The sequence below is a fragment of the Lygodium microphyllum genome, chromosome 19, assembly GCF_053477565.2.
Source record: "Lygodium microphyllum isolate KBCC chromosome 19, Lygodium_microphyllum_v1.1.10, whole genome shotgun sequence".
Taxonomy (NCBI): domain Eukaryota; kingdom Viridiplantae; phylum Streptophyta; class Polypodiopsida; order Schizaeales; family Lygodiaceae; genus Lygodium; species Lygodium microphyllum.
The window spans coordinates 100239727-100260017 of NC_141153.1; positions in this window are offsets into that span (position 1 = coordinate 100239727).

Below are 20291 nucleotides of genomic sequence, written 5' to 3' on the forward strand. Positions count from 1 at the left end.
GATCCAGAGATAGAAATCAGGCAAGCCAAGAAACTGTTAGATTTATATGTTGAAGTTAACTGACAATCGAGAACAAGGTTCATACATAAAACATAAAATAACAACAGAGAACGAGATACAAAATAGAGAGAGGTATGCAAGATAGATTGTGTTGGTTGTGCATTGTCGGAGAAGGTGGAGCCAATTACTTCCAACTCGGTACTTCAAAAATACAATGAGAAATTCTCGACAGACATTCACTTCATTCACGATGAGAGAAAAACCATGCTGAGTAATTGCAGGAATGGCTGGGCTACATTAGGGATATCCTAGCAATCCTTTTTACTTGCACCAAGAATACAATGTATCTGCTGTACAATACAAAGCATCCAATGAGTCATTTGTGGTCACTTGCTTCTCTGCTTTTCAATAATATCAACAATCGCCTTAGATGTAGGCCTTTTGCCTCCTACCTCCAACCCTTTGAAAATCCTCACCCCACGCTCCTACTTTTAACATATTTGTCTCTCTAACCGCTTTAGAAATCAAAACTTCCCAAACAATAAGCAAATTTACACCGGTTTTGATAATCATTTATTTGGTACAATCATAGTTACATTGTCCTTGAACAGTATTTCATTTTGATAATAATTGATTTGGTATAATTATAGTTGTACTGGGCTTGACCTTTGGAGCATCCACCAACTCATTACTTAGTTTCATTCCTGAGCTGAACTTACTTGCATCTTTCTTGCTGCATATGTTTTATGATCTTACAAAGCCACCATATCTTTTGTACCAATATACTTGAGTTTCAACTTGCCTTTTACTCTTGAAACATGAAAAACTAGTATTCCATTCTCCAACTAAAATTCTCTTTAGGCAAAAGCTTATGTTAAAACAACTAATTTGGAGCTTGGAGTGACAAATTCCATAGATACTATGACCTCCAATCCCTACTTTTAACCTTATTGGACTCATTCTCATGTTGATCTCAAAATATTATTTTGGAAGCTTAAATAACAAATTTCAACCTATTGTCTTTTTGCAACTACAATCTTATTTAGGATTTTAATAAGGACCTTACTTGAACTTTCAACTTGAACGTTGGCTTTAGATGTCATATACTAAGACGGCACGAGTGGTGCTCAAATGTGTATCCACACCATGGCAATGTGATCACCAGACACAACCATTGAGCTTCTATATGAGAGATATAATAGGTAGTGATCTTAACATAGACGAGGAACAAATCATCCCACTTGTCTACCTTAGGATTAGATTAACAGCTCCTTAAGAAATCAAGGTCGAAGCTCTTATCGAAGAAGGCTTCAGCTTCAATACTTTGCCCTATCGATCTTGGAATCAACTAGACCAGTGATCACTTGTGCCAACCAACATGAAAATTCATTCGTATGGTGGCAAGGCCTACTTCTTGTTAGGCAAGTGTAAACTCATGGTGGTAATCAAGACCAAAAGTGTCCCACCATCTTTTCATGTTCTTTCAAACAGAGAAGACATAAGGTGTGTGATTCTAATAGGTAGTCCCTTCAAATATCAAGCGCAATGTAATGCTGACTATGTCAAGAAGTGCATTTACTTGACACCTCCTGGAGCCAAGGCAAAAGCTACAGAAGCCCCAATCCCTATCACGAGCACACACCCAAAGCAAGAAAGGGGAGCAACTTGCCAAATACTGGATAAAAGACAAAGCCCCCCTATTCAATAGCCAATACCAAATTAGCTCAACTGCCACACCCACCACTTGGCTTAAAGCGCAATCCCATTCAGTAATCGATCTATCAAATGGCAACAGCATTAGCTATGAAAACTAGCCTTCCAAGCACTATTATGACAAAGACTTAAGAGGGTCACAACTCAAGCCTTCCACACCATGTCCAAGTCTTACATCAAAGCCCAACTCGTTGACTAGTAGAATCCCCAAGGCCCTCATGGAAGACGCTATGTTAAGGGGCATATGTAAGCAAAACTTGAATGATTTATGGCTTGATTCTATCTACAAAGTCTGTTGTAAGGGCCTGCCTTGAGCATCTTTCATATTCTACTTTGGGAAACTGCTTACAAGCACTGAAGCAAGGGCAAGTTTGATTGTGTATGGAGTTGCCCCGACCCAAACCATATGCATTTCCTGAATTTGTTAGAGAGATGCAACAAGAAATGGCCGCATTCATAAAGGAGCAAGAAGACTTGCTCATGGACATGTGTCTCTTGTACCAGGAGGATATGCACAAGGGAGATGAAGACATAATGAGAAGGTTGGAGGTAGAGTTAGCGCGCACAATTTCTGGCAAAACCCTACTTCTTCAAGACCATGTAGCAAGGCCTTACTTGAACCACCCACAACATGCACATCTTGCTAAAGAAGAATTGAACAAGCTTCTCAAGGCAAGGTTTATGTATGAGATTAAGCATTTGGACTAGGTATCACCCATAATTGTGGCGTTTAAGGAACCTACTTCAACTGCCTTGAAGTTGACATGCATTGTGAAAGGCTTCCTCATCTCGTTGATTAAGCCATTCCTTTGTGATTCTCTCCTGTGTCTTCATGAGCACTTGTACCATATTTAGGATAGAGGTCTTTTGAATCTAGGCTATTCATAGGCCTATTTGGCTTCATCTAACTTGCCTTGGAGCATTTGTTTGTCCTACAAGGCCATTAGCTATGTATATAGAATTGGGGATTTTTCCTTGGCTAGGTTTACCTCTTTAACCCTTGCAAGTCCTTTGATTGGTTCACCAAATTTCTCCTCCCTTTTTGTGTTAAGCATCACTATAACATGATCTTCTTAATAAATCAAGTAGATTTCTTGCGAAGATCTTGTGGTTTCTTTTGGTTATCATCGTCAAAGTCTCAATCTTTTGAGTATCCTTTAGTTTTTGTCTCCTTAGGTGCACGGGTAACCTCCTCTTCATTCATTTAGCTTTATGGGGCTGAGGGATCTCAGGGTTCGTGTTAGTGCTATCATTCAACTTTGAACTAGTTGTGTCTGACTCTTAAGGAGAGTCCTCATTGATGTCCTGATCTCCTTATGTCGCAAGGACTTTGAGAGTTAAGATGGGGTTTGTGGGTTTGTACCTTGATCATTTATGATCTAAGACCTCTAAATGTGCGAATCATTCTAATTCATATTTAACACTTATCACCTTGGTGTCAACTAGTGGTCCCTCAATTCTCGACATTTGGGGTCTATTGATTTGCTCTACATCTTAATCATAATCCCTAAACTCATTGTCTACTTCTACACTATCAAACACTCATAATCCCTCATGCTCGAAGCATCCACAATTTGTACACAGTGATGGGGGTCTTGAACACACTCGAATGGTAAATGGTTGTCTCCGCATTGTATATGTTGCCTCTAGGACATATACATTGGATATACAGATGTTATGGCTGTGGTTGCTAAAGGATGTCTATGAGCTTGGATATCTCAAACCACTTCTGCTTGAAGGCCACAAGCAATTCTTTTGCTGTGCTAAGCTTTGAGCTACTTCTCATGGATGCAACGTCATGTCCTTCCATTCCTCTCTTGTCTTGGTTTCGCTCTTGATATAGGTAATCAATTTGTATAGCCTTATCAAGTACACTTGATATTAGACCTATCCAATGTAGAATTGCTAGCCATTGCTTTGTAGATTATTTTATCTCAGATATCCTTTACAAAATCCTTTACAAAGGCCTTAGCATTTGGTATCTCTCCAATAATAGGAGTTCTTTTAATCAAGCTTGAAGACATAGTCTTGTAAATTCTCTCCCTTGTGTTATTCTAAGTTCATGAGCTATATGATGAGAATATCCTCATATCCAAATTTGGTGAATTGCATGATGAATAGATTGTTAAGAGTAGAAAATTATGATTTCTCACTAGCATCCAACCTAATCAATCATGTTCGTCCTTTGTTGTCGAGGCATAGTCCAAAAGCTTGCACTTTCTAAATTAGATGTGAGGTTATTCACCTCACACACTTCTTCGAATTGCTCTGCAAAAGTTTTAGGGGTCATCCCCCACTCTATACTTTTCTTGTTGTTTTGCTATCAATGGAATCTTTGCTTGCCCCCAATGTGATGTCCAATCCCTGTACGTAGTGTGTTGGCTACATGCGTCCCAACCTGCAAGGTGTTGGAGTTGTCACAAACGACTTCCTTCGCACAAGATTGGTGATTGAGTCATTCAGAGATCTTGCAAGCCCACTATTATGTTGCACCCTTCTTGTGTCATTTATTTCACTCCATATTTTCTCTCTTATTGAGCAAGTATGGTTAGATCCATGAGTTTTTCAAGTGTATCCTTGTTTTGATCAAGTAGCATTCATTACAATTCTCCTAGATCCTACTTGGTTAGTTGGCTAGGTTCTTATTGTATTGTAGCACAAAAGCTACCCAAAAAATTTCTCAGTTCTCTAGGCACATTTTGCAAGAGTAGTTTCTTGTCCATACTGAGTATTGTGCATCTCTACCTTTCTTGTTATATGAGTCGAATAACCCTCTCAATGAAAAAACTAGTACTTTTTTTTTATTGATTTCTACTTGTGTAAGAGCACATTGTGGTGTTGATGGCCAGCTATCAATGGGAGATGAAACTTATTATCTATTATGCGAGTGCATGCACTTGTGACACTTGGTCCTTATTGACATGATCTACTCATTTCACGCATTCCCTTGTGAGCTTCCCCTTGCTTTGTTGTTGGTTAGTTCCAACGTTAGCTTTTGATTTTAAATTTTCATTTGTTTCCCCTTGATTGGTTCTATTTCTCACGTGTTTTGAATTGTTTGAGCACTTTTAGCAATTTCAATTAATGAATTTATTCAAACTGTGCTCAACTAGGCTTTCTTCCTTGCATAGAGGGTGTGACATGCACAAATAGCTCCTTTAAGCTTTTCCTTCTAATGTGTCAATTTAGTTTGAGTTATAATCTTTGGCATTTGCTCTTGGTGGCAACCATTTTCTTATGTTCAAGTCTCATTAGACTTTTTTCCTTTTGCACTTAGTTTGATCATGGCTCCTAGGCATGGGTCCTATGGTCAAAGTTTGTCCTTCTTTAGTCCTAAGGATTTAAGTAACTAGTGTAATCTTAATTACTCTTTTGACTACGATGAGATGGGTCTATGGTTGGTGTATATACTAGTGTGTGTCCTTGTGGATTGAAGGTGGTCTTGTTCTAACCTAAAGACAAGTGCATATGTGTGCAACTATGTGTGTAAGTGCAGTAACCTAATTATGCTTGCAAGCCTTGGCCTGCACAAGTGCCCTAGTGATAGTGTGATGGTGGAGTGTGCATGTTAATGTGTGTTCTATAAGTGCTAGTGCCTAAGATGCCTTATGCAACTAAGTGTTTATGTGTGCAATTGGTCATGTCGATTGGTCATCTACCACAAGTCTAGGTGGTGGTGATGTCAAATCTGAGTGTCACTTGAGCATATGTAAATTTGAGTATCAACTGAGTGCTTTGACATGGACTCAAGTGCTTTCTTGCATGCAACAAGGGTAGAGTGTGTCTCAATAAGACTCTAGTGTGTAGGTGTCTTATGGATATCAATTGAGTGGTGGTGATTGTCATTTTTAGCAACAATCAAGTGCTTCCTTTCGTGTGCAGCATCTAAGTGGCAAGTTGGGTTAGCCTCAACTGCTTGTAGTGGACAAGTGAAGTGATCGAGTGGCAAGATGGTGGCAAGTGCTTGTAAAGCACATGAGGCAAGGTAACCGAATGTTAAGTCATGTGCATAGAGTATATGCAAGCCACTAAGTTGAGGAGTGGCAATGGTGATCAACATGGAGTACATGAGCCAAGGATGATTGATGGGCAAGAAGGTGTGTGGGAGCCCTAGTGGTTACAAACATACAATTGAGCCTAATCACATTTATTACTCTTCTTATTCAACTCAACACCTCCCACCAATTCCTATCATGGAGATGGGAGCTCCATCCATGGTGGATCCCTACCGATTTTCCTTTAATTCAACAAACTCGACTCCAAATAGATCTCAAGTGGGTAGTCTTGTCACCTAGTGAGCGTTGGCCCTATGAGATGTATGAGAACACTTTACACATGGCTCTCATTACTTTCCGCAATAGTTTATCTACATTGGGGGTGGGAGGGGGGAGTTTTTCCAAAAAGTAAAAACCATATACATTGGGGGTAGGCCCCCACCAATTGTCCCCTCCAATTGTAAAAGGGGGGGGGGGGGGGGGGTGGGATGGTTGCAAGGTAGGGGGGAAGGCAAGGGGAATGAGTTCAATATTAGCCACTAGTATGTTTATTATATCCCCTCAACTAGCCACATAGATTCCATAGTACTAGCAAGGTAGTCTCTAAGGGAATTGATGATGGTATTTTAGCCCCAACGTATACATTAAGGTAGACCTTGAAATGTATGAATGCATAATCTAAAATATCAATATGATCACTATGATATCTTGTATTTCATGACCAACCTTTGATGCATATGAACATTTTGTACTTTGAGACTAGACTTTAAGCTACGAAGTAGATATGATGCCTTTAGAAAATCTAATTGATCAAAGACCAGACTTATATTACTTGAACTCTTGCCCTAAAGTAACAATCATGTTGTGAAATTCCAAATATAACCTAGTACTATGTGAAATGGACAAACCATAATTATATTCTCTCTCTCTCTCTCTCTCTCTCTCTCTCTCTCTCTCTCTCTCTCTCTCTCTCTCTCTCTCTCTCTCTCTCTCTCTCTCTCTCTCTCTACATATCATGAGATGGTTTTCTTTTGTTACACATTATTTGTGTGATCAAGTACAAGGTGTATATGCTAGCTAAATAGTGAGGAGAATTATAAAATAGAGATAAGAGTATAAAGAGTGTTTAAGAAACCAGATTAAGAATGAGAAGAACCTTCTTTTTAAAGATGGGCTTGGGTTACAAAAAAATCATGCTTAAATAATCACAAATTCAAAAGTAGTTTGAAAAGTTTCATAGACACAACAAGCTCATTCCTTTATTATTATTCTAGGAACATATTGAAAACCTCTCAAGAATAAATGATTTTACAAATGATAATTTGTTTATTTTCAAAAAGATTATAGAAGAAAATTGATGATATGTATAGAGTTCACCAGGGCAGAAGGTCAAGCCCACTTTTATGCAAGCACCTCTAATCCTCAAAGTAGATAATTACAACTACTTTATGCATTGTAATTTGTATATATTGTAATTCACTCAAATTGTAATTTGCACAATATAGCTACATTGTATTGCACTTATGTTGTAATTTACATAAGTATAACTTCCATGCAATGAGCATAACATTAAAGCATGTATTTTAGCTAATGATAAATAAATGCTAATGAAATAAAATTTTCAAGCTAGGGACAACACAATCCAAATAGCATCAAATAATAAGTATACCATGAACTCATATTGCCCAAGCTAGGATGTTAGTCCATTTAAAAAAGTTCACACATGCTTGATTGCTATTGCCTAACTCTATGCTTCATATCTAGGATACATGTAGCCCATGAGAGGACTAAATACCCAGGTATAAAGCACTTTGTGATTGCCCCAATGTTTATTTAAAATAAGAACCACAACTAGAAAACAATCAAGGATCATCTCGTGCTCTCACTAGAATAAGTACCCTCATCTTATTTGCACATGCTTTGGTCTCTTGTTTTTAAGCATCTCTATGCAAAGAATGGAACCTAGCTCATCGAGCGGTTTACTCTTGGGGTTGTTTGTAAGAGAGTTCTTCACTCAAGAAGGATGCCATCCCCAAGAGACTCATTCAAAAGCTAGAAAAGTGAGAAACCTCTATATATAGTGATTTTTTTAGTGTTTTAAGCCCATCAAGTTTTATACATATTTCGATAGGCCCAATTGGCTTCTTTACAAGCCCCTCAAGCCCAATAGGCTTCCTTAAAATCTCAAGGGGCTCATTGGGATACACAAAAACCCCATTGTGTCAACCAAAGCAAGTTTCACTTGGTTAACATTATTTTTAATGTTATTAATATAATGTCATAGAGTTAATGATGTATTATTATTACGAGGTCGCAAAAACATAATCATGTGATCATAATTTGTGTGTGGTAAGATTAAATAGCATAGCCCCTCTTTTTTTGTTCAATGATCTTAGCTAATCACAAATGCCATGCATACGTTGGGAGCAAAAGGGAAGCAAAAAAGAGTCACAAGAATATATCTATCTTATGGTCATGTTGAGTAGTTATTTCAAATAGCAGTGTCTTTAAATAACTTGATATTATCATTAACACTTAAAAGTGCACTACAAATGATTATGTGATGTGTGAAGAGAGATTTCATGTGTATAGGTAAGATTAGATGCTAGAGGGGTGCATGTGTTTGTGTTGGTATAGATGGAGGCAAAATGGGAAAATGTGCCTTAGACCCATATAGGAAAATGGTTGTGTGTGTGTGTGTGTGTGTGTGTGTGTGTGTGTGTGTGTGTGTGTGTGTGTGTGTGTGTGTGTGTGTGTGTGTGTGTGTGTGTGTGTGTGTGTGTGTGTGTGTGTGTGTGTGTGTGCGTGCGTGCGTGTGCGCGCGCGTGCGCGTGCGTGTGCGTGTGCATGTGTGTGTGTGTGTGTGTGTGTGGAGAGAGAGAGAGGGAGCGAGCGAGGAAATTGGTTGTATAGGCAAGTGGCACAGAGAGAGAGAGAGAGAGAGAGAGAGAGAGAGAGAGAGAGAGAGAGAGAGAGAGAGAGAGAGAGAGAGAGAGAGAGAGAGAGAGAGAGAGAGAGAGAGAGAGGTCTTTATGAAAAGTTAAAGTATATATGTATTTTGCACAAACACTTCATCATTTCACAATAGAAATTTGAGAGGATCAAGTCCTGATCTAAAGGAGTGGCCAACTTATGCACAAATTTCATAAAGGATGCCATTTAGGTATTCAAATCAATATACTTTGTTAGTTCTTAATCAATGTATTTCATTAGTTCTTAAGTAATATAGACTCAATTTAAAAAGCCCTAAAATTTTTGAATACTTGAAGCATAGAATTCACATAGGCACTATGCAAACAAAGATATAAAGCACCCCTTGTCTCATTCTATACCTCAATCTCACATTTGTAGCTACCAATAATAGTCAATAGGTTAAGAGAGTGTAAGGTAAAAGCCTAGCCAAACTAAGCACTCAAAGAAAGATAGGTGATGGAATGAGTAGGGCAAGAACCGAGCCAAATTGAGCACTCAAAGGAAGATAGGTGATGGAATGAATAATGTGTAAAGTGAATAGGATGAACATATTTAATCTCAATATGGAAAGGAAACATATACAAATGAATATGGTGTCTCTTTTCCATTTCAAGTCCTTAACAAAGACAATTAGGTGGATCCATTTGTTCCCCATAGATGTGTAAGCTTTGAAATAGTTGTCACAAGGCTAAAAGACTTCAAGATACAAGTAGAGATAAACTCTCACCAAAGTGAGCATTCTTCTAAATATACTTGATGGAATGGACAATGTGGAAAGTAAATGTTGAGATGTAGGCTCCTCATTGGGAGGTTGTGAGATCAATGAACCAGAATGATAGGCTAGAGGATAAGAAGATATTGTGCGCAATGTATAGAGAGAGATAGAGAGTTACATATGAAAAGTACAATGAGCTAAAGTTTCTCATTTCATTACTTTGTAGCTATATATATTCATGATACATTGAATGGAGTAGGTGAGCTCCTTTTCCTAATATTTGAAATATTTACATTGAGGATCATTATGGGATCCTTTTGTCCATATGCTGCATATTCTTATCTCTTTACAACAACAAATACCTTATCCTGCAACACTTCTATCCTAACATCCCCCCTCTAAAGGATTCCATGATGATTCTAAAATAGAAAATACAACTGAAGGAAAGAATAACAATGAATATTACATAAAGATCATATATCCATCCATGAATCCATAGTATGTCCCCCTCCTCCCTAGAGAATGCAAAGGATTTGCATTGCAATCTTATGTTTTAAGTGAGAGACTAATTTGGTAAGCAAGTCAACAACATTGTCACAAGAGGGAATATAATCAAGAGTAATATGGAAGCTTTCCGCTAACTCTCATACAAAGTGATAGCACATTTCAATGTGACAGAGCTTAAGACTTAATTTAGCCCTCAAGCCATAGAAATATATGCCTTGTTGTCAGTGAAGATAGGAATTGGTTGAGTGGTATCAAAACTTGATGTTTTCTAGGAGTTTCTTGATTCAGATTACCTCTTGTGCTACCATACTGCATGCCACATATTCTATTTTGGTAGTAGAAAGGGCTACTAAGTGTTGCTTCTTGGTACTACAAGAGATGGGCCCTCCTGGTAGAGTGACAATAAATCCTATAAGAGACCTCCTAGTATCAAGGTCTCCACCCCAATCTACATTTGAATAAGCCTTCAAGGTAAAATCATTGTGTGCTTTGGTAAATCATAGTCCCACATGAGATGTGGCCTTGAGATACCTCAAGACTCTTTTAAGTTACTTTCAATGCTTATATGTTGTTTTGTGCATAAATTTTGAGAGAATATATCTTGCATAACAAAAATCTAGTCGTGTACAAGTAATTAAATACCTTAAATGTCCTAGTGCTTCCATGTAGGGCATGGTTTGCATTTTCTTGGCTTGTTGAATGGATTGAGCAAGAGGGATTTCTATTGGTAGGCTACAACCCATCATAGAGTAGTGAAAGAGAATATTAATTTGGATGTTGTGGGAGCTTTCGCTCAACCGCCAAGACCCACGGACCGCTTATTGCTTCAAGCGTTTCAAGCGAGCTCTAATGGCTATCTCTCACCTAACCGACGCGCCGTCGATCCTATGAGTGTAGTGAGCTTACCTTGATGCCGATACAAGTTGCCTCCTCTGTCACACACCCCGGTAGCTCCACGATCCTAGATGCGAGCTCAAGCATCCTCAAGCCTCCTCCATCTCCAAGCTCCATCCTCCATAGCCGTGTGCACGAGAAAAGAGAAGAGAAGAGAAGAAGAGAAGAGGAGATGGTGAAGAGCTTCACCCTCTTGATCCCTCACTCTCACACACTTACTCCCTCACACTCTCACACTCCCTCTCTCAAGAGCACACACAAGCAAGAAGATGAGAAGAAGAGAAGAAGAAGAGAGCTCTTGTTAGCCACACACCAAAGAATGAGCTCTCATTCACTTTTTGAACTTTATATATACAAACCCTAAAATCCCATGGGCACCCATCCCTTTTTTACATGACCGGCCCTTGTGGCAAGGTCTTTTTTCCATTTCCCTCTTCTAGCCTTATGCCTCTAGCCTACACCCGTCTAGTATTTTACAATTGGCACAGAAGAGAGCCTGGTACTCTTTTACAAGAGTTCTCCAAGGTTTTTTGATACGTCCTTCATTTAAAATTGCACTTTTTGCCCCGGCTTAACTTTGGAGGTTGCCTGCATGTCTTTGCTTTTTTTTCATGTTTTTTTTGCTTTTTCCTTCCTTTTTCCGCCATCTCGACTTGGGGTTAACATTACCCCCCTCCTAGACGGGTGCCAGTCCCATGGCACTTCTGTGTTGTTGTAGGTTGGCAGGCAATTGGCCAAGTGGTGCAATGGTGAGGGCCACTTGGAGACTTAGGTGCTTGTGGAAGCTGTGAAATTTTTTTAGTCGAAGGAGCCAAATGGGTATTGCATGGTTGATGGGGCCTCTGAAGTCGGTGGTTTCTTGCTTTTTGTGATGTTTGAAAGGAGAAGGTGCGGTGTTGTTCCTAAGGGGAGTGCTTACCTCATTGTGTTAGTGCATTGTGCTCGTGCTAGTGGAATGGGGAGGTGGGTCTAACCGCAGGTGAGCCTGGGTTATGTCCCACACTTGAGGACCCCATTTGTGCCAAGGGAGGTGCGGTGCAAGTGGCTTAGGGTGACAGGTCTAACCATAGGCGAGTGTTACCTCCCTAGGTATGTCCTGCCCTTGATGTGCCCTAAGCGTGAAGTGGGGGAGCAAAAGGGCTAGGGGATTGGGAGTGGAGTCGGCCGACCAAAGCCACCAGACATGCCTAACTTAAGAACCCCTAGGTGCAGTGATTATGCTTTATGTGGTAGTAAGTGCTTCTGCAAGTGGGCGATATTGTCCAATAAGTGGGCGATATCCTCCATGCCTCATAGAGTGGGGGTCTTTGCCCTGTCTTCCAACCATTTTTGGCCCAGTCGGCTGCCAGCCGCAATCACCTCCTCCATTACCTTAATTGGCAAGACCCTTCTCAGGCTGTTAGGCATGAGGAAACTGAAAGTAAAAGGGTCCTTTTTGATTTCCTGTTGTTCCCAAATTACCAGCTCTGCGTGGAATTGCGTTGGGAGGTCAGGGCATGGTGGGAGGGATGCGGATGGCTGCACGACTGGTTTGGCTTGCAGCTGCCTTCTGGTTTCTTCCACTAATTTTCTCCGTCGCTCCTTGAGCGTGGCTTGTCTGTCCGAGGGCGGGTCGAGTTGTTGTTGTTCCTGATCATGGATTGAGGGGGGTTGTGGGATTATTTCTTTGCTGGTTTTTCTTATGACAAATTCAATGTCAGTGTGCTCCCCCTGCCGGTCGTCTAGCTGCGCTCCTTTCTCAAAGCCGAGTGCATCCGCCTCCTAGGGGGTTAGGCCGGCCAATAGCAGGTACTTTCGTTGTTCTTCCAAGCCCAGCCTAACCTCCACAAGTTGGGGTGGCATCTGTAGCCCCGCATGCAGGGCTCTGCGTGCAATGCTCAATTTCTTCTGCACCACCTCCAACGACTCCTTTCCCTCCGGCCGAGTTGTGTCCAGTAATGTGTTGAGGAAGGCCTGTTGTTGCTGGGAAGTGAAGGCTATCTGAGTGGAGTCCGTGCTTTGCTTTCTGCCAAGATTTTTTCTTTTTCCACCAAGGCGAGGCGCCGCGCCAGTGCCTTCACCCGTTTCTCGTTATGCGTGGCCCATTCCTTGGCCCTTTTGTTCATTCCTTCCATGCTCTCCCCCTACTTTTGTGCTAGGGTTACGAGCTTCTGCTCCTGGGCTCTGAGTTCTTTGCTCATATTCTCGTGCTCTTTCCTTCCGAGGTATAGTTGATCGGTCATGGACTCGATCTCTTTTCGTTGTTGCTCCCTCTCTTGTCTTCTCTCCTCTTCTTTAGCATTTAGTTCCTCCATCATTTGCTCAATGGTGGTGGTTTTTGCCTCCAATTCCCCATGTTGCATCAGGAGGAGCTTGTATTCCCGCTACATTTGCACAAGTTCTTGATTTTCGTCCTCAAGCCGTTGTTTGTAGCTTTCTTCCATGTCTTCTTTTGCTTTCAATTCTTGCTCGAGGTCAAATATTTGACGTTGTTGCATGGCTATAATGAGGATTTTCTCCAGTTGAAAGGCGGCCACTGACTCTTTCTCTGCCACCAACTCAGCCCACCGCCATTCTCTTTTCCTCCTTCACCCTCTCCAATTGGGAGAGGAGCTAAGCGACGTATTCGCCGTAACTCGCTAGTGGCATCATTGTTGCGTGGGTGGGGGTGGTTGAGGCCTCCACACGCGGACGCTTCTGGTTTTGCCTCGATTCCGCATCCGTGGCTGGCCTTTTTGGCCCCATGGTCATGGTTTCTGTGCTCTTCCCTTGGGCCATTTCTTTATTGATGAAGTATTGCATCTAGGCCATAAGGTTGGAAACCTCCATGCTGGTGGGGATGCTAGGGGTGAGCATAGTGGGTTCAATGGAGGGTGCCATGAGGGTGGGGATAGGATGGAGGGGTGCTTTGCCTTTGCCTTCCAGGACTGCGGGCAGCGCGGCTTCCGGTGCCTACGCGCTAGAGCTAGGCCCTTCTTCCCTCAACTGGTTCTAGACTCCTGGATCATCTGCCTTGCATTGTTGCTCAATGGACCGGCGTGTGGCCTCGGTCAAGTCCTCCTCTTCCTTTCTTCTTAATTCCTCTTCTTCCTCCGCAACTCTTCTTTGCCTTTCTTTTTTGGCCTTTTTGTATTCATCCTCTAGTTTCTCTTTTTCTTCCTGCTCTTCTCTTCTTCTCCTTTCAGCCTCTTGCTTTGATGCCTTTTCAGCCCACTTGACTTGCTCTGTTGTTTCTTCTTCTTCCTGCTTCCTCTTCCTCTCTCTCTCCTCGGCCTCCTTGAGGAATTGTCTTTTTGCTTTTTCCAAATCTTCCTTCTCCTTGCTGTGGCCTTCATCCGGTTTCTTTTTCTTCTGCGCTGCCTTCTTCTTGGTTTCCTTGACCTGCTTTTTGCTTGATTGCTCTTCTTACCCATGTCCTTCCTTATCGGTCTCAGTCCTGTCGCTGGACCTTTCTTGGTACTTATGAGGGGGTGACCTGTCAGGCGTTTCCCCTTCCCCCTCTTCTACATCCTGCGTCTCTTTCACGGCCTCTTGGATGAGCGTTGTTAAGATGCTTCCATAGGTGATGAACGAGGCTTTGGAGGAGGCCTTCTTTCTTTCTGTGGCCTTAGAAGCTGGGGATTCTCCTCCTGCGGGCATGCTTCCTAAAGCCAGTGCTTTAGCTGCCTGGTCAATAGTTTTGTGCACATAGCCATTTCAATCGACTTCATGGAGGGTATAAGCCACCACATTCTCCAGTACCGGCACACTGATTCGGTGCATCAATGCATTGTAGCGCTGGCTGGAAAAGAGCATGTGTATCAGTTTTGCATGTAATCTGGTTTCTGCATCGGGGATATCTTGGATGTTGATGCCGTCGTTTGTCAGCACGTCCTCCTTTCTCATCCCCAGCATGGCGTACACATCTCTCTTCTGCTTTTTTCCATTTGCAGTTCTAGTCCCAGTGCCTTTTCCCAGCACCTTTTCCACCAAGGCGGGGGTTAAGCAAACCAACACTTGCTTGGCATTCTGTCCCCTTCCTATTGTGATGATGCCACATTCGTTGTCGGGGTCGTAAGACCTGAGAAATTCCACGTAGCTTGTGTGGTCGGGTTCTTGTGCGAATCTTTCCAGGTACTTGGTAAAGTTGCAGTTTTCAATGACTCTCCTGGCCACCTCTTCCTTGGCCACTAATCCTTCTATATTATGAATAGTTCGGAATTTTAGTTGGTTGTAGGCATGGCTCTCCAGGGTGATGCTGTATTGCGCTCTCTCCTCTTCCGTGAATGGAAGCCGGTGGGCACGGTCTTGTTGCGACATTTTTCGTTCCTGCCATTAACCGAAATTTTCATTAGTGCTTTCCACATAGCAATTTGCTAATTGAAAAAGAGAAACTCTATGCTTTTTGAATGAATTCATTAAGAACCACTGTAAATTTTCATTTTCAGCCTTTGACTTTTTGCCCTTTACTTCAAAGTTTCCATGCCCCTTTTCCTACCCCATCCGTTTTTCATAATGTATGTTTATGTGTTTCATTAATTTTGATTTGATTGGCCTGATTTGATTCACCTCACTGGCCTGATTTGATTCACCTCACCCCCTCCCCTTCTAGCTTGAGAAGAATCCTTCCTGGGATTTAGGGTCAGAAGGGCAAGGGCATTTGGCATAGTGGTGTAGGAATTAGTTGTGAAGGAGCCAATCATAGAACTGGGGGTTGTATTCTAAGTGAGCTTCGCAGTCGAGATCAGAGGGTTGAATCCCCACTTGCGTGATGTATGTGAGAACATCTGTTAGGGAGTCACCAGAGTTGACACGGCTAGCAATGTGTAACTCTTCCTCAGTCAACAAGCGGTCAAGATAGGGGTGTCCTTTGATGTGTTCTTCCATGGGTCCGTCCCGAAGAGTGGTTAACACTCGATACGAGGTTTGCGCGACATATGTGGGGTCGTATTCCGCTGTTTTGATAGCGCGACGCTACTCAGCGTTGATCATTATGCAGCACCCTTCGACTTTCCATTGCAGCCTAATAGTGTACCAATGCCTCAAGAATGGGGAGTCAATGTCAGCGAGATTTGATAACACTGTGATTTCTTGATCAGTGATAGCAGAAGTGGTTCACTGATCGTATGACATGATGAGGCGCTGTTTGATGGCTTGCTCCTTGGAGATCTCGCTGTTGAGCAATTCAGCAGCGGAGCGAGAAGCATTTGCGAATGCGAATTCCAAGGTCTCCCAGGAGCATGGCATGGTTTGAACTTCAGTTGCAAAGGGTTCCTCCAATAGTCCTAAGTCCAAGAGGTCGTAGCTTAGAGCTAGAGACATGAAGGTGGTGTCCGGTCATTTAATGCATTCCACCACGTAATCCTTGGTGTCCTCAGTGAGGTCGACAGCCAGTGCTAAAAAGGATTTGCGTTCATAGGAGGGCGTAAGGCCGACGGGTGGTCGAGGTTTGCTAGAACTAGAGCCAGTGACAACGAAGAGTTACGGTTGGGAGTATGCTTGAGTCTGCGGTTGGGCTGCTTGGATTATGGGTGGATTAGGAGCAGCCACAACAGATGGACTATTGCATTCAGGGATGATTGGAGGAGTTGGGTTGACTTGGTCGGGTGATGACTCATGTGACGGGGTCTGTTGTTTGGGCCGATAGGCTTGTGTGACGTTCTTAGGTTTAGGCGTGGGTGAGCCGGATGGCTGTGGTTTTGGAGAGCACTGTGGTGAATGGTTTGGAGGGTTTATGGGACTTGGGTTGATCAAGCTTGAGGGCGGCGTATGAGTAGTGCCTTTGGCCGGATAGGCCTTAGGGATCCACAGCCAGGTGTTGCCCACGTAGTAGCCTTGCGCATGCAAGAGGGTTTTAGGGACCCATCTTTGCTTGAGCATGCGGTGCTTGCTGTGACTGTGTTCTGGCCTCCTAGATTTAGGGATTTTGGTTTTATGAGGATAGGAGCGTCGATTCCTAGGCGGCGGTTGCGGCTGCTTAGGGTGCCATTGAAATCTAGGCTGTTGGGCCTTAGGTTTTGCTGTTGTGGGTTGTGATTCATGAAATCTGGGAGGTGGCAGTCGTGCACTACCCCCCTCCTTGGAGTTGGTTACGGATATTTCTACCGGTGGCGTTGCGAAGAGTGATGAGGTCGTGCAGCCCTTGCTGAAGGCTGTGACAATGCGAACGTTGCCTATTGCGAGGTGGATGCACTGCGACTCATAATCAATATTGCAGTGAGTCTGTTTTTTGAAAGTTCGCCCCAACAGCGACTCCGTGCCTGCGCTTTTAGCATTTGGAAACACGTAAAAAACCATTGGGATAGTCTCAGACTCGATAGAAACGGCAGCTCTGCACTTGCCGAGAAGTGCGTAGGAATGAACCCCATATGGGCTTAATTTAGCATTAGTGGATTGAAGTGGCGGTCTGCAAAGTTGAGTCCAATGATCGTGAGTTAAGACATTGAAGTCTGCTCCCTCGTCAATCAAAGCGTTGAAAGCGCATGTTTGTTTTGCAGTGACTGTGATATGAAGGTATGCGGGCTCTACGGCTTCCTCATCCTCATCATCACTCTCAGTGATTGTGGCCACTCGGGCGGTTCTAACATCAGGGGCTCGTGCAAAGGATGGGTGGGAGGGTAGTACTTCTTGACACGACTGCCATTGAAGAAGCCTATGCCCTCATCGTCTAAGGTCTCGAGCTCGACATTACATGTGCGGCTAATCGCACGGACTTTGAAAGGTCCAAGACCTCTGAATTTCATTTTCTGCTTATGCCCCTTAACTGAGTAGAGGAGCCCTAAGTCGCCTTGTTCAAAGTCGCGCTACTTGACATGCTTGTCAAACCAACTCTTGCATCGGGCCTTCTCACATATAAGTGCATGGGTGGCTAGAAGTCGAGTCTCTGAGAGGCACTTGAGTTCGACCAGGCGTTGCGTCCATGCCTCCTTCCCTTCCCATCATTCTTGAAGTGCTATTCTCAGGCTAGGAACGAAGAATTCTAATGGTAGAACCGCTTCAGTTTCATAGGTCAGCCTGAAGGGGGTTTGACCGACAACCATTTTATAAGTTGTACTATAAGCCCACAGAGCTGCCATCAGCTTGTTGTCCCAGTCACGGCGTGAGGCTAAGACCACCTTGGTCAGGACATTGATAAGAATCTTATTCGTGGATTCTGCCTGACCATTTGCCTGAGGGTAGTATGGCGAGGATTTGCGATGGATGATGAGAAAGGTGGACAGGAGATGCGCTATCGCTTCGTTGATGAAGTGCGTGCCTTGGTCACTGACCAATTCTGTGGGGCAACCGAATCGCGAGATCACATGCTCCCATAAGAACTTGGCAGTCGTCCTAGCATCGTTTTTTCGTGTCGCTCTTGCCTCTATCCATTTCATGAGGTAGTCCGTGGCCACAATGATATACTTGGCGTGTGAATACTGGGCCGCAGGACTAATGGGTCCTATGAAGTCAATTACCTATTTTTCGAAGGGTTGTCGTGCGATAACTGGGGTCAACTCCATCTGATCCTTGCGAATCGGGACTTTTGTCCATTGGCACTCGTCACAATGCTTGACGAATCGCGCTGCATCGCAGAAAAGCGTGGGCCACCACAGTTGAGATTGCAACACTTTTTCGTGCTGTCGTGTCTCTGCTAAAGTGCCCTCCAGCAATGCTGCTGTGTGCCTCTGAGAGCACATTGTGCATCTCATGTTCGCATATGCATCTGCGCAGCAATCCGTCTTGCCCTAGCCTATAGAGTTGGCCTGCGATCAGCTAATAGGGCTGGATCTTAAGGATTAATCGCCTAAGTCGGGCTTTTTCTATCGATAGATCAAGCAATTCGTGTTCAAGTACTTGGACTATGTCATCCGCCCAATATGGCGTTAGATCAGCCTTGAATAAATCCCTCTCGCTGGACAGGTTAAAGAGATGGGCGGTGGGTAATTTGTCAACAATGCCTTGTCCAGCGGCTTCTCCCGTGGGAATGCGTGACATATGGTCAGCCATGTAGTGCTGTTTTCTTTTCGTACAACCACGGAGAAGTCGAATTCCAAGAGCAGAAGGAGCCACTGAGCTATGCATCCTGTAGCGCAAGGTTTGTTTACTAGATAGAGCAGGGCTTGATGATCCACAAAAAAGGTAAAAGGTGTGGCCAATAGATAGTGTCGGAATTTCTTCACAGCAAACACCATGGCTAATCCTTCTCTTTCGGTTGTCGAGTAGTTCATTTCTGTCTCAGTGAGTTGTCTGCTAGCAAAGCTCACTAGATAGTCTAAGTTGTGTTCGCCAGGTTGGCACAACACTGCCCCCACGGCAAACTTAGAAGCATCGATATGCACGTGGAAAGTAATGGTCCAATCTGGGGCTCATAGAATTGGTGCTGAGGTTAGAGCCTTTTTCAACTCTTCATATGCTCGTTGGCATGCCTCGGTCCATTCGAAGACGATCAGCAGCTTGTACAAAGGTCTGGCAATCAATGCATAGTTCAGTACAAACCGTCGATAGTACCCCGTATGGCCTAGGAAGCATTGAACTCCCTTGTAGTTGATTGGGGGTGGAAGGTCAACAATAACCCTGACTTTCGAAAAGTCAGTGGCAATGCCGTTCTGCGACACCACATGCCCTAAGATGCATCCATACTTTACCCAAAACTAGCACTTTAAGGGGTTTAAGGAGAGACGATATAAGCGACACCGCTCAAAGACCGCGTGAAGCTTGTCTAAGTGTTCGATCCAGGTCGAGTGGACACAGAAGTCGTCGACAAAGACTTCCAACTCCTTGCGAAGCATGTCTTTAAAGATGGTGCACATGAGGCGTTGGAAGGTGGCAGGGGCATTAGTCAACCCGAAGGGCATGACTATGTAAGCAAAGATGCCCCACTCAGTGGCGAAGGCAGTCTTGTGCCTATCTGCAGGATGCACTTGCACCTGGTTGTACCCTGAGAAGTCATCCAGAAAACTGTAGGCTTCCTTGCCTGCCACTCTCTCAAGCATATGCTCAGTGTACGGCAATGGATAGTTGTCCCTCTTAGTAGCAGCGTTCACTTTCTTGTAATTGAAGCACACTCGGATTTTTCCATTCTTCTTCATCATGATGACTATGGGTGATACCCAGTCTGTGTGTTCAATTTCGTAAATGAATCCCGCTCTCATCAACTTATCAATCTCCTCTTTGACAACGTGAGCGTTTTTTGGATTCATAGGATACGGTCACTGCTTGACTGGTGTTGCGTCTGGCATCATGGGTATGTTGTGAGTCACGACACTCGGATCTACCCCCTTAAGCTCTTCTAAGGACTAGGCGAGCACGTCTATGTACTCTCGCAAGAGAGTGACAAGATTCGTTTCTTCTTCCTCAGTCGAGTCATTGGTAATGAAGACTGGTCGAGGTGTTTCCCCTTCCTGGGCTAGGTTCATCTCCTTGACCTTGGCTCGTTCCTCGATCGGTTCGCTCGTTTTTCCTTGACGCTTGGCACCTAACAGAACTACTACCCTATCCCCTTTTTTGAATTTCGTAAATCGTTTAGGAAGGTCCTGCGGTCATTGTTCGTCCGTTTG